The following is a 17,560-nucleotide window of genomic DNA, read 5'->3' as shown; positions in this document are numbered from 1 at the left end:
CGTAGGAAAATAAACGCCGCCAATAGCGGTTTTGAGGACGTATGTAGGCATGAGAGAGATAAATGGTTTTAATGTCTGTGTATACCTGCTTAGTGTATTTCATGTAGCAGAGGATAACTTTTTGTTGTTATTAATTAATTGCATTACTTAATCTGTTATGCCATTTATACAATAAAACGTTATAAAATAAAACTTTTGATTATAAATGCTTAGTAATTTTGGAATTGTCAAACAAAATTTTTTATAGTGACTAGAATAAGAATATACGGGCTTGAGAGCAAACGAAAAATAATATTTTATAGCAGTAGAATGAACAGGATGTTTCTATATTCAACCGACAACGTTCTACCCCAAAGGGCTCTCGCTGTTTGACGAATATTGATGTAAGGTCATACATTATTAAAAAGCTTAGTTGTTGAGTTGCAAGGAGTTAAAAGTTTTCAATCAAAATAACAAAAATAGGTATAGATCAAAAACATTTATAAATAAATCTTTTTGTTATTTCTAAGCGTGCTCCTAAGAAAGTAATACTTTGCCATTAACTGAGTTTTGAAAACAATTTAACAGATAGATGTTTGCTGTATTTCATGATGATTCTTATTTTAAATAATACTAGGCTATGGTCGCTACTTACATCTACTCGCATTGACAATTTTTGATGGATGTATATATCTAGGGATTATAACATAATCTATAATGGACCTTTGAATAGTTATTGAATGTATATTTGTGATGGTCGTTGTTGTCAAAAATGTATTGTTTATTCGTTAAAAGTGCAGGAGTTTATCATCAACTCTTCATTTTCGTTCTGAACATTCTCGTTGTAATTTTCTTTGATTTTGGAAATTAATTGGTTGCTTTTTCGAGCGTTAAAATATTCCAATATTGTTATCTTCCCTCTAAACAGTACAAATTACTGCATTTATGCAGACGATGTCGCCATTATTATTAGAAGCAAGACACGGCTAATGGAAACTTTCAAAGAAATTGATCCTGAAGTACAAAAAAGAGGGCTTAAAATAAACGAAAAAAAAGAACTAAGTACATGACCATCAAAAGACCACCTGAGAATTAAAATAACATAGCAATAGACAACTATACTATTGATCGTGTGGATGCCTTCACATATATTTGACACAGTAATCAATCAGAAGAATTCCGTAAGTAGCGAAATTAATGCACGTATTTCCAGTGGAAATCGTACATACTATGCTAATAAAAGATTGATGACATCAAAATTGTTAAAAAAAAGAACCAAAATGATTCTCTACAGTACTTTGATTAAAACCGTAGTAACCTATGGTTGTGAAACCTGGGTAATGACAAAAAAAGAGGAAGCCCAACTCAGGACATTCGAGAGAAAGATACTGAGAAAAGTATATGGCCCGGTGAAAGAGAAACACGGCACATAGAGAATCAGGAAAAACGAGGACGTTAATGACTTGAATAAAGGGTATGACATTGTAAAATTTGTTAAAAGTCAAAGACTGTTATGGCTGGGACATGTTCAGCGAAAAGAAGACATGAAAACGACAAAGAAGATGTTACAGTGGAAGCCTGTAGAAAGGCGGAAAAAAGGAAGGCCCAGGACGAGATGGTTGGATGACGTGGAAGACGACCTGAAAACCATAAATATAAGACAATGGAGGAGAAGGGCCCAAAAGAGATCTGAATGGAAGGACATGGCCAGAAAGGCAAAGACCCATCCAGGGTTATATTGCCAAAAGAAAAGGAAAAATAATCATCTTCCCTCTGAATATTTCCTTGGTTTATCTCTTATTGTAATTCTTTATAAAATGTGTCTATATTGCTTGAGGCTTTTTATTTTTTAAGCCGTACGCTTGAATAATGTTTCGTTAATAATCGATTATCCAACTTCAGTTACTGTAACTTAATATGACTTTGAGATTATTTCAATAATAATTACAATCCATGAAATTATACTAAATATTTAAAACAAACAAATAGGTACAGATTATTCAAATATAAACATGTCCACCAACGTACCATAAAATATTGTGTCTCAATAGATCTTGCCCACATCTTGCCTAGTTACAAGGATTGTGTCGTTAAGGACTTGTGATCTTTCATACAAAACGTGATAGGGTGGTCCAGAACGCCAAATAATGTGACAGCTTTCAATAATTCAGTACTAATTAATTAAAGTAAATAACATATCAATTGGACGGCGGAGATTAATTGAAATTTTGGAAATATCAATTATTTGTCTTCAGTGTTTTGGCTTTAACATAATAAATGTAATTAAATATTTCTCTTTTCGCAACATTGTAATGCAATACAATAATGATGCAGTATTTGTTACTTAAAAACTTTTCTAATGACATAATTGTTTAATTATTCTAATGGTTGGTCTTGATGTGGTCTATTTCGAGATGGTCGTCCAGCAATATTATTATGTAATACCACCGAAGTAATACTACGTTAACCAAATACACAGTTATTTGTTTATGTTTTCCATTATTTTTGAAGTGAAACATTTAATGCGGCAGGTTAGACTGGCTGTTGTCGTGGTGACTTTTTGCATGCTACGCACGCGCTTATAACTCTTCGACTCTCGTCACATAATTATTGCGCTCATCCCGTATAATATCTAATGTACACGTGTTGTTGGCATTATATCGTCGTTGCGCGTGTAATATCTGCTGTGTGCTGAACCCCAAATTATATAGGATAGGGAAAAAAATGTTTAACTTTTTATTCAAACCCCTTAGTTCTTATTTTATTTCCTGTTCATACTATTTGCATATGTTTATACAATGTGGAGATTGTAAATAATGGTTAAATAATAGTTATAAAATAATTTTAGTTAAAAATAGTTTAATTTGACACATGGCAGGTGTTACTAGTTCAAATATGTAATGCAATATGGCAGATATTAGTCAAACAAAAAAGCGTTGATCTATGCAGATTTAAAGAATTTGGAAACTGTCAATGATAAAGTTAGCCCATTTACAAAATACCCATTTACTAATGTTTGATGTAAAATTAGATAATTATAGTTAATAAACACATCTAAGGATTTTATTAGCCTGAGTAAATACAAATTGATAAAATTAAAGGTATAAAAAGTATTACAAACAAAGAAAAAAATCTACAAATTATGTTTTAGTTTTTTTTCTTTATCCGGTACGTACGGTAACTCGTCGTAAAACGCGTGGTGGTCTGGTTCTATCACTGACTTCAAGTCCATTTAGTTTTTGCCCAAGGTTCATTATGGCGGAGTAGAAACTGTATATCTCCATTAGGCAAGTATTTTAGACCACGAATATCGATGACAACAGGGTTTCCTACCTTCTTATCGAGTCTGAGTGAAGGTAGTGTATTTGGAAGTGCTTCATAATTGAAGAAAAATGTATAATCTAACAGAATAACATGGTATGGTTTCTTTGGCCTTGCTGCTCTCATGCGAGATATGTAATTTCCTGGGGAGTTAATGGGAGGCTTAAAGTAGTGTTCAAAAGTTGAATGAACAGAATCCGCTTGCATCATAGTATGCCCCTTTTCCAGGTTTAATTGTTTAATAATAATATTCCTAGATTTTGCAGTATCACTTAAGGCAAAAGCTAAACGTTTATTACGACTTTGATAATTACAACCATCTGAAATTAGGTTACATGTTTATAGCCTCCATCTAAGTGTGAGATGAAATGGTTTACGCAAGAAGTGAATTCATTACTGGTTACGCCACCATTAACCTTATGCCATACATACAGGGTAACACTTCTTCTTCTTCCTATGCCGTCCCCATTAACGGAGGTTGCGAACCACATTTTTAAAAGCTTCTCTGTCTTTTGCAACGTGGAATAATTCGTCTACAGTCATGTTTGTCCAGTCTCGAATATTTCGCAGCCAGTACTTCCTTTTTCTACCCATTCCCTTTTTGCCATCGACTCTACCCTGCATGATGACCTGCAGAAGACTATATTTATTATTTCTTAGTATGTGTCCAAGGTATGCAGTCTTGCGTACTTTTATCGTTCTATCAAGGGTAACACTACTATCATTTATTTTGTAGATAATAAAATTATGAATTTGTAACTTTTGCTTACATATATATGCTTACAGCATATTCTGCATATTCATCGCGAGCTCCAGTTTCTGATAGCTAGCACTTTCTTCAGCTTCAGGCGTGGCAGCTCTGGCTTCTACTTTCACTTTAATATGTTTTTGAAATGTATTTTTATTTACAAGACCTAACTTTTGACCGCAGCATAGATCACACTGATCTGTCCTGGGCTTATGAATTGCGATGTTTTCCTCTTTCAAAACACAAGTGAAAAGCTGTCTAGACCCAGGCTTAAATTCGTTCTCTTTGCACCATTCTTCATAAACAGAGTACATATGGCATATAGACCTAAAAGTAGATTCCACATACGTCTTTGTGAAGGAGGACCTGCAGTAATGGCTATGAACTTTTGATAAAAAACTTTCCATTCTCGAATCTTGTCATGCACAATAGATTTTTTCTTTCGTTTAGCAGATGGTAAATCTATCTGATTAAGTTTATCTTCTGAGTCTTCGAGATTGTCATTCGTGTTCATAGGAAAAATACTAGAAATTTGATTCCGTCTATTAAACGCATCACGACCCAAATCCAGGGTATTCAATAAAAACGTTTTTGCAAACTCTGACTTTTTGGCCATCGTTGCTTGGCAAGTAAATGTCATTACCTGCATTCTTTTTTGTTTTATTATCGACCTTTTTTCTTCTTCTTTTAATATTTCTATTAACTATTAGGCCTTTCACGTAAGCCTCTTTTCCCCCATGTATTAAATTTCCAAAATTGTTGAAAAATTTCTCTACGATCATCGTCAGAAATTTCACTACATCGAAAAATTGTCTTAATGTACTTGCTTTTCTGATTTTCCCCGTTAACGTTATGAGTGCAGCGTTCTTTAAATTTTCTTCTGATTAAACAACTACGTTTTCTTGAATTGCGACTTCCAGTTTCATTCAGGCTGTTGACGTTAGCAACCTCACACTCGTTGCTATTTTCAATGGAATTTTCCTCTTCCTTTTCTTCTCCATTATAATCCTTGTCGTTGTTTTCAATAATCTTATTTTGGATCATTTCATCAATGGTGCCAGTGGCAATGTTTTTGTTTTGTGTATCTTAGGGACGTACAATTTCAGTAACATCATTATAATTTTTATTTTCGAATTTTTCATATTGTATTTCATTCAAAATTATTTCAGTTTCACAGCTCAAGGCATTGTCAATTATGCTAAGCAGTTTATTATCAGTCACTAATATAGATGTACCTTCTGGTTAACTGTTATTATTATCAGTAGTGTTAGTAATAGCTAAGAGTTCACTATTTGTACCAAATGCCTCTAACCTCATTAACATTATCTTCTTGCCTTGTGAGTCGATTTTCTAAATAAAAAAAAATTAAAAATTAATATTTTTGGCGGAACTGTTTGATAACAACTTAATACCGCTTAATTGTTGTAAAAAGTAATTTAAATAAATACTTATGACTTTATGACACATTATACTAAAGTCGATCAAATATATTAGCTGAGATATTCATTCAACAAGTTAACGGAAAAGTAAATTTTGCTTTATTTTAGGTTGTGTTATTTACTTTTATCTGATTCTCAAAGCAAAAATGTTGAAACGCATATTTGTTATAGAAATGTATACCATCACTTCAGAATATCAATCAGCTTCAGAAATTAAATAACTTAAACTACTAAAACGAACAGTTTGCTTTTCAAAACAATGCTAATTCATAACAAAACCAATGATATTGGTACACATGACAGTTATTCACACTACTAGTCGGTCTGTTACGTGAAACGCAGAACAGCCAACTACAAGAAAATACCTGCCATGTTCTGCATTATCACATGGCTGATATTACGAGGTTAAAATTTTTCCGGACTCACATGAGAGATTTGAATTTCAATTTTTTTTTTTAATTTCGAATTAACGTGTCTCGACATCTTTGGTCATTGACACGGGAGCAACGGTTTACAATTACACTTACAAAGTTTTGATACAGAATGAAAAAGACAGTCAAGATTTGATTTCACGTACAAAGTGTCTATGTATCTGTTTATATTTCGCCCTAATAGGGCCCAGCAGAACAGATATTTATAGACTTTCTCAACGTGAAAAATAAATCTTTTCTGTCTTTAAGAAGCAACATTAAAATGGCTTCGATATGGACGCAATAGCGACATCTGATAATAAATCCGTAAAATAGTTTCGAAACACAATTCAGATTTCTGCCTTAATCTGAGCCTTCTAAAAATTGCAAGGCAAAACAGACGTTGATAAAGATGTTAATAGAGACATGGGGAATCTAAAATTTGCATTCTACGACATGTCTCCTCAACTAAGCAGAAATCCTTAGCGAATTGGTTTCTTGTACTCATACAAAGTAGATCCGAATAAAATGAAAAAGACAGTCAAGATTTGATTTCACGTACAAAGTGTCTATGTATCTGTTTATACGTATTTCGCTCTAATAGGGCTCATCAGAACAAATATTCATAGGCTTTCTCAACTTGAAAAATAAATATTTTCTGTCTTTAAGAAGCAACACTAAAATGGCTTCGATATGGACGCAATAGCGACATCTGATAATAAATCCGTAAAATAGTTTCAAAACACAATTCAGATTTCTGCCTTAATCTGAGCCTTCTAAAAATTACAAGGCAAAACAGACGTTGATAAAGATGTTAATAGAGTCATGGGGAATCTCAAATTTGCATTCCACAACATGTCTCCTCAACTAAGCAGAAATCCTTAGCGAATTGGTTTTTTGTACTCATACAGAGTAGATCCGAATAAAATGAAAAACACTGTCAAGATTTGATTTGACGTACGTATAAACAGATACATATACACTTTGTACGTGAAATCAAATCTTGACTGTCTTTTTCATTTTATTCGGATCTACTCTGTATGTGTACAAGAAACCAATTCGCTAAGGATTTCTGCTTAGTTGAGGAGACATGTCATGGAATGCAAATTTTAGATTCCCCATGTCTCTATTAACATCTTTATCAACGTCTGTTTTGCCTTGCAATTTTTAGAAGGCTTAGATTAAGGCAGAAATCTGAATTGTGTTTCGAAACTATTTTACGGATTTTGATACAGAGTTTACAATAGTAAAGAAAAAAAAATATTATTTAAATTATATTTTGTTAAACAATAATTGAGAAGTATTTAAAAAGTCTATTAGGCGCTTGAGTCAGCTTGAACAGTTCAGAAGTTCTTCTAGATTCTAGACTATGGGTTATATTGTTGGCAATGCGGGTGGCCTGGTAGTGTTGACATTCTGTGAGGATGTGCTTGACGGTAATATGAATATCGTTGCAGTGAGAGCATAACTGTTGGTCTGTTGGGGACATGAGACGGCCGTGTGTCAAACGTGAGTGTCCTATTCTCAGTCTTCATGCTGCTATCTTTTCTTTTCTGTTCAGAGATACTAGGGATAAATAGCTGTAAAAATTAGGTTGTATTTTTCTGAGCTTTCTGTTTTTGGTGATCCAAAGTTCCTGCATCTTGTCTTGAAAATTCCTTTTGAATTTTGATTTTAAATCTTCTCGAAGCTGTATATTCTAGACGGGATGTAGATGCTTCTTTTGCAGCGCTGTCGGCCATCTCATTTCCTTGGATGCCGATATGGGAAGGCACCCATATTATTGTTATTGAAGTTCCTCCGGAAGTGTAGAGATGGATCGATTCTAATATTTTTGCACTAAAGGATGTTGATTGTAAACATTTTTTAACGAATGAATTGCAGATAAGGAATCGGTAGAATTTCAATTTAATACCTTACAAAAATAAGTATCACATAGCAGATATTACTGGCCCATAGAATGACCAAGCCTGTGCACATTAAACAAATAAAAGCACTTTAAATAAATGTGCACATGGCAGATATTTCACGCGCAACGACGATATTTTAGTTATTAAGGACCAATTTATCAAAGTACGATTGTTTAAGATATAATCGAGCATTATTGTCATCGAAATATCTAACAACACATCTGGTAATATTTAAGAAATTAGAATTAAATTAATATGTATTTTTTAAATTACAGTATTTTTTCTTTACAAAAAACGGAATATTTGGTTTTAACTGTACCACATTTATTTCCATTAATAAACATACTAAATATTGAATACCTTTTATGCAAAATATTTCAAAGTTATAAGCAGTATATATTTTTTGTAGTAAACTGATTACAGAGTACAATTACAAAAGAACCGAAGGTTTTGACCAATACCACGTCAAAGGCCAGCACACGAACGATTTAAGATTTTTCACGTTCCAAATACATTAAAATTAAAAATTGATTCAAATTATCGCTATATCTCCAATTTTGTTTTTTAATATATAACTTTAGAAATTGTTCCATTAAATACTAACTCCTTCGTTCATACGTTACTGCATGACTTCGCAAATTTTTTCTCTATAAATAATGGATTCCAAATACCCACAGCATACACAGAATTTTAAAAACAGGTTGAGTGTACTGGGAATGGATTTATACCGGTTAAAGGATTCGACTCTATTGTGCTACGTGAGTGGTGAAGTTTACGAACGAGGGATGTCAGTAAAGAAAAATAGCTGACAAAACTGCAGGAAGAGCTTAACCTTTTTACTTTCAGGAACACGCTGAAAGTTTCTCGTGTACGTATCGTAGAGCGTAAGTATAAAAATGAAATTGAACCTAGCAGTTTTATAAGACATTATTAATTATTTAACATTTATCTTTTGTTGAGTATCTGTTCTTGAACAAAACCAAATATGAGTAATTAAAAAAAGGGATCATATTTGCGAAGGGATTGAAAAATCGAAAATAAAATATTTCTAAACCACTACGAATAATTAATTAGTTCGTTCTGTATGTAGAGGATACTAGAGGTACAAATATTTTTACCATGAAGAACTACTTTTGTCTTCGGATTTGGTAATAAGGTTATATATTTCGACACCTCCATCGAACAAGGTTGTAACTCAAGTTAGATCTATTTTCAGATTTGAAGACAAGCGAATTCAGTAATACTGAAGTATACTGAATTCGGAAGTCAAAAAGGCAATACAGCAAGCCAAAAACAATAACGCACCTGGACCAGATCAAATCCCTGCTGAGCTACTTAAACTTTTTGACGAGGAAAGCATTGCCTGCTTAACCACTTTCTTCAACAAAATTTACAACGAAGGAAAAATACCAGATGATTGGTTAGAGTCACTGTTTATAACATTACCAAAGAAAAGCAGGCCCACCAAATGCAGCGATTTTAGACTAATCAGTTTGATGAGTCACACACTAAAGATACTCCTACGAATTATACAAAACCGAGTATTCCTTCTATGCGAAAGTAGGATGGGTAGTAAGCAATATGGATTTAGAAACGGTCTAGGAACTAGAGAGGCACTATTCTGTATGCGCGTTTTATTACAAAAAAGTTGTGAATTCCGAAAGAATGTTTATGTTTGTTTCATCGACTTCGAGGAGGCGTTCGACAGAGTACAACACGATACACTTTTCGATTGCCTACGGGCAGCAGGACTTGACCACTATGATATAAGACTGCTGAAATACTTATATTACAATCACGTAGCCTCTATCCAAATTAAAGACAGTCCGACTGAAAAAATATCCATCAAACGTGGAGTACGGCAGGGTTGTGTTTTGTCACCCACTCTTTTTAATTTGTACTCTGAAGAAATCTTTAGGGAGGCTTTGGATGACAGACAAGAGGGAGGAAGACTAGGTGGAGAAGTAATCAACAATATTAGATACGCTGACGATACAGCCATTCTTGCAGAAAATTTACAAGGTCTCCAAACATTACTAAATCTAGTCAGTGAAGCAAGTTATCGGAGAATCCTAAAAATCAACATTTCAAAGACAAAGTGGATGGCAGGTGGAAAGATCAATATAGATCAAGGTCTGATTTCTCGTAACGGAGAGGAGACCGAAAGGGGAAATCATTTCAAATACCTTGGCAGCTGGTTAAATGTAAATTGTGACTCTGATGAAGAGATAATAACCAGGATCGAAATATCACGTAAGGCTTTTATGACCTGGAAACCAGTTTAATGCAACAGAAACCTGTCGATGAATATTCGTAAGAAGGTCCTGAAATGTTATGTGTGGTCCATCCTATTGTATGGTTGTGAGACATGGACGTTAAAAACCACAATGCTAAACAAGAAGCATTCGAATTGTGGTGCTATAGACGAATCCTAAAGATATCGTGGATTTCGCACACTTTCAATGAAGATGTTCTTCAAATGATCAATTCAGAACGTCTGCTCATAAACACCATAAAGAGGAGAAAAACAGAATACTTCAGCCATATAATTAGAGGACCTAAATACCATCTACTTCGCCTTATAATACAAGGAAGAGTGGAAGGAAAGAGATGGATTGGTCGAAGTCATGGCTGCGTAATATTAGACAATGGTGTGGTTCCACAGTAGAAGAATTATTTCGCGCAGTAGCCGACAGAGAAAGGTTTCAGGAAATTGTAAACATGATGACGGCCAACGTCTGAATACGGACACGGCACCCAAAGAAGAAGAAGAAGAATTCAGTAAAAAATTGACGCACACGTCAATATAAGCGGCATAGTTTATTTCTGAATAGCTTCGCTAATACTCCGTTGAAAAAAATTGTACTTACGTGTGTCATTTTAGCGTGAAAAAGGCAGTAATTCTGTTACTCCCTATGCCAAATATTTAGTTTCTATGTATTTGACGATTAATAAGGTGTTAAAAGGAGTTACAGCTTTGTTGCACGTATGTTTAATTTATAAAGTAATCAAATAAACGGTGTATCCCGTAAGTCAATCTTGTCGTTTGAATAGTTTACCGGGGAATCCCATATTATGCTACATGAGTTGCTGCTTTGTTTGTGTTCGACTTTCGACTAGTTGCTATTTACGTGAATGTAACTTGTAGATTATTTAGTTTAGTTGATATTTTTGACTGTAAAAGTGTTTTAATATCGAGATATATTTTCAAAATGAATAATAATGCGCCTATATTAGAATTAGCTTTGAAAATTAATTACTATTTAAATGGGAATAAGCCACAATTAAAGGTTAAAATACGTTTATTGACGTTTCAATTTCCACTTCGGAAATCGTTCTCAAAATACAAACATTAGTAAATTAAACAAATTTTGTGTTTTTTTACTTAGTGAAAAATTCTTCTAATAATTTAATTTTATCTGACTCATCTATATTGACAATTCAGACATACCTTATACATTTTAAAGTAGACGACTTTAAAATGAGATTGCCAATATTGTTGAGTTGCGTTCCTGGGACGACTTTACTTATAAGATAGTTCACTCGATTACATGAAATCAACTTTAACTTGAGAATATCTGTCAGAAAAAATCATAACATGTAATTCGTCTTTAAAAAGACAAATACATGCCATGATGACAGTAAAATTCTCCTGTTAGCTTTGAAAAATAGTGATCTAGATGGTGAACCTAGTAAGTGGCATTAAGGAATCAACGAGGTCAACAGGTCAAGGCAAATGAAATCAAGGTGTACACAGAACTGTTCCAAAAAATGTATTCAAAAGTTATCTTTAGAAATGAGAACCCAGATTTTTTAACAATATTGGGCTCTTGGTAATCATTATCATCGAGTACAGTTTGTAAATAATTGTGTTGAAAGACTTAGTATGTTAAAAATTATAAAAAAGAGGGGGTGCCCAATATAATCTTGTCCTGACTATAATTAATTAATAATTAAAAAATGAATTTGATTTATATGTAACAAACTTTGTAAAATTCGGCCAAGACAGATATTATTTTAGATTTCTGGTATTTTGGATTTTGGATATTATTTATCATTCAAAACATAAAAGGCCTTTTGTGAATTTTCTATTAGGTTGATCATTTTCGAGTTATAATCAATTTAATACTAAAAAAAAACAAAAACTGACTAGTTTTAAGGCTCGACAGGACAAGTAAAAACTATTATTTTTGTAATCGTTAAGTACATCAGTCAGGTTCTGATTGGAATTTTTGCTATGTTTTGTTCTAAAAATACATTTTTTGATTTGTTAATGAGAAAGGATACTTATCGGGAAGGCGATTGGGCTGCACTAACAACTAAAAAACAATGTTTCAAAATGAAATAAGTCCAAAATACGTACCAAAAACTGATTGAACATGATTTTATCCTGAATTTTGGTACTTCGAGATTTCAAAAATGATCCACAAACTCTAAAATAATATCTGCCCTGGCCGAATTTTTTTTAATTTATACAAAAAAAGTTTTTTTTTAATTATTAATGAATAATAATAGTAAGGACAAAATTTTATCGGATCCATCTTGTTTTCTATAACTTTTAACATACTTAATTACATATCTAATAATTTTTATTCATTAAAAGATCAGTGCAGATCGATCTTACATCGTATCTTATACTATTATAAATGCTTTATTCTACCTAGAGAATTTATTTTAAAGCAGGAAAAACTTTTTTATGAGGTATAAATAAATAAGTTTTCTGGAAACCCAGAAAAAAATGGAACAAAGAAGAATACTGAGAAGCGACGAAAACTCTAGTAACGACGATATAAATAAAATGAACAAGGAAGTATCAAGAGAAATCAGAAAAGACCTAAGAAAATACAAAGATAAGGAAATCATCAAAACCATTGAGGAAAATAAGAGTATGAAAATAATGAGACGCAAACTCACAAATGGAAATAAACAAATAGTCAAACTCAAGGATAGAAATGGCAACATCACACCAAACAGAGAACATTTGTTACAAATTGTGGAATCATTCTATGAGACATTATATAGCAACCAATCGACTCTAGATATAGTTGAATATCAGCAGAGGAAGATTCAAAATCAGGGTTCCGAAGATATCCCAGAAATCTCCTTGGACGAAATTTACAAGGCTCTAAAAAATATGAAGAATAACAAAGCTCCTGGGGAGGACGGTGTCGTTACGGAAGCGATAAAGATAGGAGGCTCAGTACTGATAACCAAAATTCAAAAGCTCTTTAATCTATGCCTATGGAATCAAAATATCCCCACAAAGTGGAATAATTCAATAACTGTACTCTTACACAAGAAGGGAGATATAGCAGACCTGGAAAGATACAGACCAATCAGTCTCCTTAACCATCTTTATAAATTATACACCCGAATAATAACGAATAGATTAGAGACAAAGCTGGATTTTTACCAACCTCGGGAACAAGCCGGTTTCCGCCCTAATTACGGCACAAACGATCAACTGCAGTGCCTAAAAACCCTGATAGAAAAAACTAACGAATATAACCGTCCCTTGGCATTGATATTTGTAGACTTTGAAAAGGCGTTTGATACAGTGGAACTACCGTCCATCTTAAGAGCACTACAAGATTGCAGGGTCGACCACAGATATTGTAATATAGTTAAAAATATATATGAAAATGCCACAACAACCATAAGTCTACATTCAGCAACTAATAAAATAAAGATAAAAAGGGGAGTCAGGCAAGGTGATACCATGTCACCAAAGCTGTTCATTACCGTTCTTGAGTATGCATTTAAAAAACTAACATGGCAACAGAAAGGAATATTCATCGATGGAGAAAGATTAAACCATCTACATTTTGCGGACGATATCGTGCTTCTGTCAGATAATCTGGGAGAGATCAAAGACATGCTCCAAGAACTGAATGACATACTACAAGAAACTGGGCTGGAAATAAATTTCGAGAAAACCAAAATGATGACCAATATGGTTCCCAGCGAAGAGATACAGATCAATAACAACAAGGTAGAATTAATCGATAAATACACATACTTGGGTCATGAAATTAGAATAACCAGAGACAACCAAACCTGCGAGTTAAATAGACGAATCATGTTGGGATGGGCGGCATATGGATGGATGAGAGACATTTTTAAAACAAATACCCCAATTCACCTGAAAAGGAAGGCATTTAACCGATGCATCTTACCAGTCTTGACCTACGGAGCAGAGACCCTAACTTTAACGAAAGCTACTGTCGAAAAACTGAGGGTAACACAAAGGCGAATGGAGAGATCAATGCTGGGCCTGACCTTGAAAGATCGCGTGAGAAATGAGGAGATACGCCGACGAACTGGCGTAGACCATATTATACTGCGAATCAATAAACAAGAGTGGAGGTGGGCTGGACATGTTGCTAGAATGAAAGACGGAAGATGGACGAAGAGATTATTGGAGTGGAGACCAAAAGCCGACAAGCGAAGTCGAGGCAGATCACCCACCCGATGGACCGACGACCTAAGGAGAATAGAAACAAACTGGATTGCAGCAGCTAGAGATAGAGAGAACTGGAGACGTTTGGAGGAGGCCTATATCCAACAATGGATGTGAAAATGGGGCTGGATGATGATGAAATAAATAAGTTCTTAAAAAATGTTTTACACTATCAGCACACGACCTAATGATTAATAAATCAACAAACCAAAAAAAAGTTTTGCACAATAGCTACTGTGTGTCTTCATTCGACAGACGATGGAGCGAAAAAATGAAGTGCGTACCTGTTAGCTCAACCGACATGCCTTAGACATTTCGATAATTTATGGCCTATAGCAAGGCCTTCGTCACGTGCAGACTCAAATGTGATGCGGTGACTAGTGTTTATTCTGTCCGTAGCTCGAAGTTGAATTTACTTTAGTTTTCCAAAATTCCAAAATTTCCGCAAGTCTCATGTCGCTTGTACAGTTAACATACGTATACAGTTAACATGAACGTTTGATCGCCGAAAAGTGTCAATTATTTTAAAATACTAAACGAGCAAAAAACATCTTAGCTATATAATGATGCAACCAGACGACGCAGAAAAATTTTCCGATTTCAGTGACATATAAACCAATATCGTCCAAATTACCGTTTGTATATTTTTGGCTTTCACTTGCCAATGAAAGTATTTTTAAAACTTTTATGTTTTAAAAACAGTCTGTTTTTGTAGTTATTAATGAATATAGTGAAAATAGTGGCAACAATATGGGTAAATATATTTTTTATCATTATTTTTGTGTTTCTATAATAAAATCATTTTGCAGCCCGTCGATACGAAAAAAATCACAATCGTATTTCCTGAAAGAGATTATACAACTTCATTTTAATATTGCTAAGTAATAGCGTGTTTTAGTATCAACTGAATCGAGGATCAGTTGTTATCGACTAATGCATAACGAGCATTGAAAATTGAGTTGAATATACCTATAAAGTCAGTATAACCAGATTGGGGAAAATAACGTAATTTTCATTTACTTTTATTAGAAAACTAAATGAGTTATATTCAATTTAAAGTAATTGTATTTTCTGCGGACTTTATTACCAAAACTGATGAGCATTCGAACATCTTATATTGTTGAATATGTTAAATAAACTACTAAAATTAACGATCCGAAAAAATAATAGTACAATAGTAGCTAAAGGATCAAAAAAATAGACAATAATAATAAACAGATTTAATAAGATATAATTTAAACACACGTCTGTGTGGTTTGGCAGCTGAAACTCGTCTTTTTAGAAGTCGTTAGCTTTATTTTCGAAGCGATTTCGGGAAATACGGGTGGGACATTATTATCAGCGCTGATGTTGCCTAATACTTGAAACTAGTCGTCGGTTCTTCTAATTTAATTCGTAGTGTCGTCTCGGGGGAATTAATAAGGGTCTAAAACACCTCAGATCCTCGGACGCTCTGTAGAGGGTTTCGAATAATGCTATCGAACACTCCTCTACCCAAGTCCATTTACTGGGTATGGACTTGTACACACAAAGATCGAACGATGGAATGTGGTGAAGCTGAAAGAAGAAAATAATCAAAGACAGTACCAAGTAGAATTAAGAAATAGGTTTCAGGTTTTAGAAATAAATGAAAATGAAAGTGAAGATATAGATCAGCGATGGAACTCCATAAAAACAACTATTACAGAAGCAACAGAGAAATCTATCGAAAGAACGAAAAAAACAAAAAAGAAAAAATGGTTCGACGACGAATGTGAAAGAACTCTAAAAGAAGCAAACAAAAGAAAAATTGATTATCTGTCGAATCCATCAGAAGAAAAACGTATACCATTCCACAGAGAGAGAGCTGCAGCTAGAAGAACACTTAGACAAAAAAAGAGACAATATCTACAGCAACAAATTGAAAAAGTAGAAGGAGAACACAGACGAAATCAAAATAAAAATTTCTACAGAGAAGTAAGACAACATAAGAGAGGCTCGTACATAAGCACACCCAACTTCGTAAGAGATAAAAATGGAGAAATGCTGGCTGCCGAAAACAAAATAATAGAAAGATTGGCCGAATATTTTGAAGAGCTCCTAAATATCCAAAATTTCACTGATGAAAACAATAAAAATGGTGGAAACAACGGAGAACATGAGTATCAAACGGTCGAATTAGAAATACCCCCACCAAGCATGAAAGAAATTACGCATGCCATAAGAACGCTTAAAAACGATAAAACCCCTGGTCTGGACAATATTGATGCTGAGTTTATTAAAACAGGCCGTCATGAACTCATAAGTAAAATCCATCAATTAATAGAAACGGCCTGGCAACAAGAAATAATGCCGAAAGAATGGTGTGGTAGTATTATTGTACCATAATCGGAATCATGCATGAATTACAGAGGAATCTCACTAATAAACACTACATATAAAATATTGGCTTCGATATTATTAAAAAGATTAGTACCATACGCCGAAGAAATAGTTGGTGACTACCAGTGTGATTTCAGGCCTGGCTAGATCGACTATTGATCAAATATTTACAATAAGACAAATACTTGGAAAGTATTGGGAATATAATCACGACATACATCAGATTTTTATAGACTTCAAACAGGCTTATGATTCAATTAATCGTGCAACATTATGGAAGGCAATGATCGAGCTCGGCGTACCCAAGAAACTAGCTGCGATAACACAAATGTGTGTAAGTAACTCTTTTGCACAATTTAGAATAGGGGGAAAATATCAAATGCTTTCTGCGTAAATTCTGGACTGAGACAGGGAGATCCGTTGTCCCCATTGTTGTTTAACCTGGCCTTAGAATATGTCATGCGAAAAACTTATCCAAAAATCAAACCAGACATAAATGCTCTGGGAGCAAAATTCATACTTGCCTTTTCCGATTACGTAGACGCAGTAGCACAATCAACATTAGAAAATGAGGATATTTTCTCGAGCTTTGAAGAAGCTGCATTAAACATCGGTCTAAAAATAAATGAAGACAAAACAAAAACGACGGCGAATAAGGCAAAACATTACTATAAATGATCACAACTTCGAAGTGGTTAAAAAATTTAAATATCTAGGAGCAACAATCACAAATTACAACAAATTAGAGCGAGAAGTTGAAACAAGAATAATGGTAGGAAACAGATCTTTCTTTGCAATGCAACATCTAATGAAGTCAAAACTTCTTTCACGAGATACAAAAATCCGGATATCTAAGACCATAATATGACCAACAGTCGCGTATGGAAGCGAAACATGGACGCTAACAAAAAGAGAGATAAATAAATTGCTGG

Source organism: Diabrotica undecimpunctata, chromosome 8 (genome assembly GCF_040954645.1).
Source record: "Diabrotica undecimpunctata isolate CICGRU chromosome 8, icDiaUnde3, whole genome shotgun sequence".
Lineage (NCBI taxonomy): Eukaryota > Metazoa > Arthropoda > Insecta > Coleoptera > Chrysomelidae > Diabrotica > Diabrotica undecimpunctata.
The sequence above is the reverse complement of the archived record's forward strand: the minus strand, read 5'-3'. Positions refer to the sequence as shown.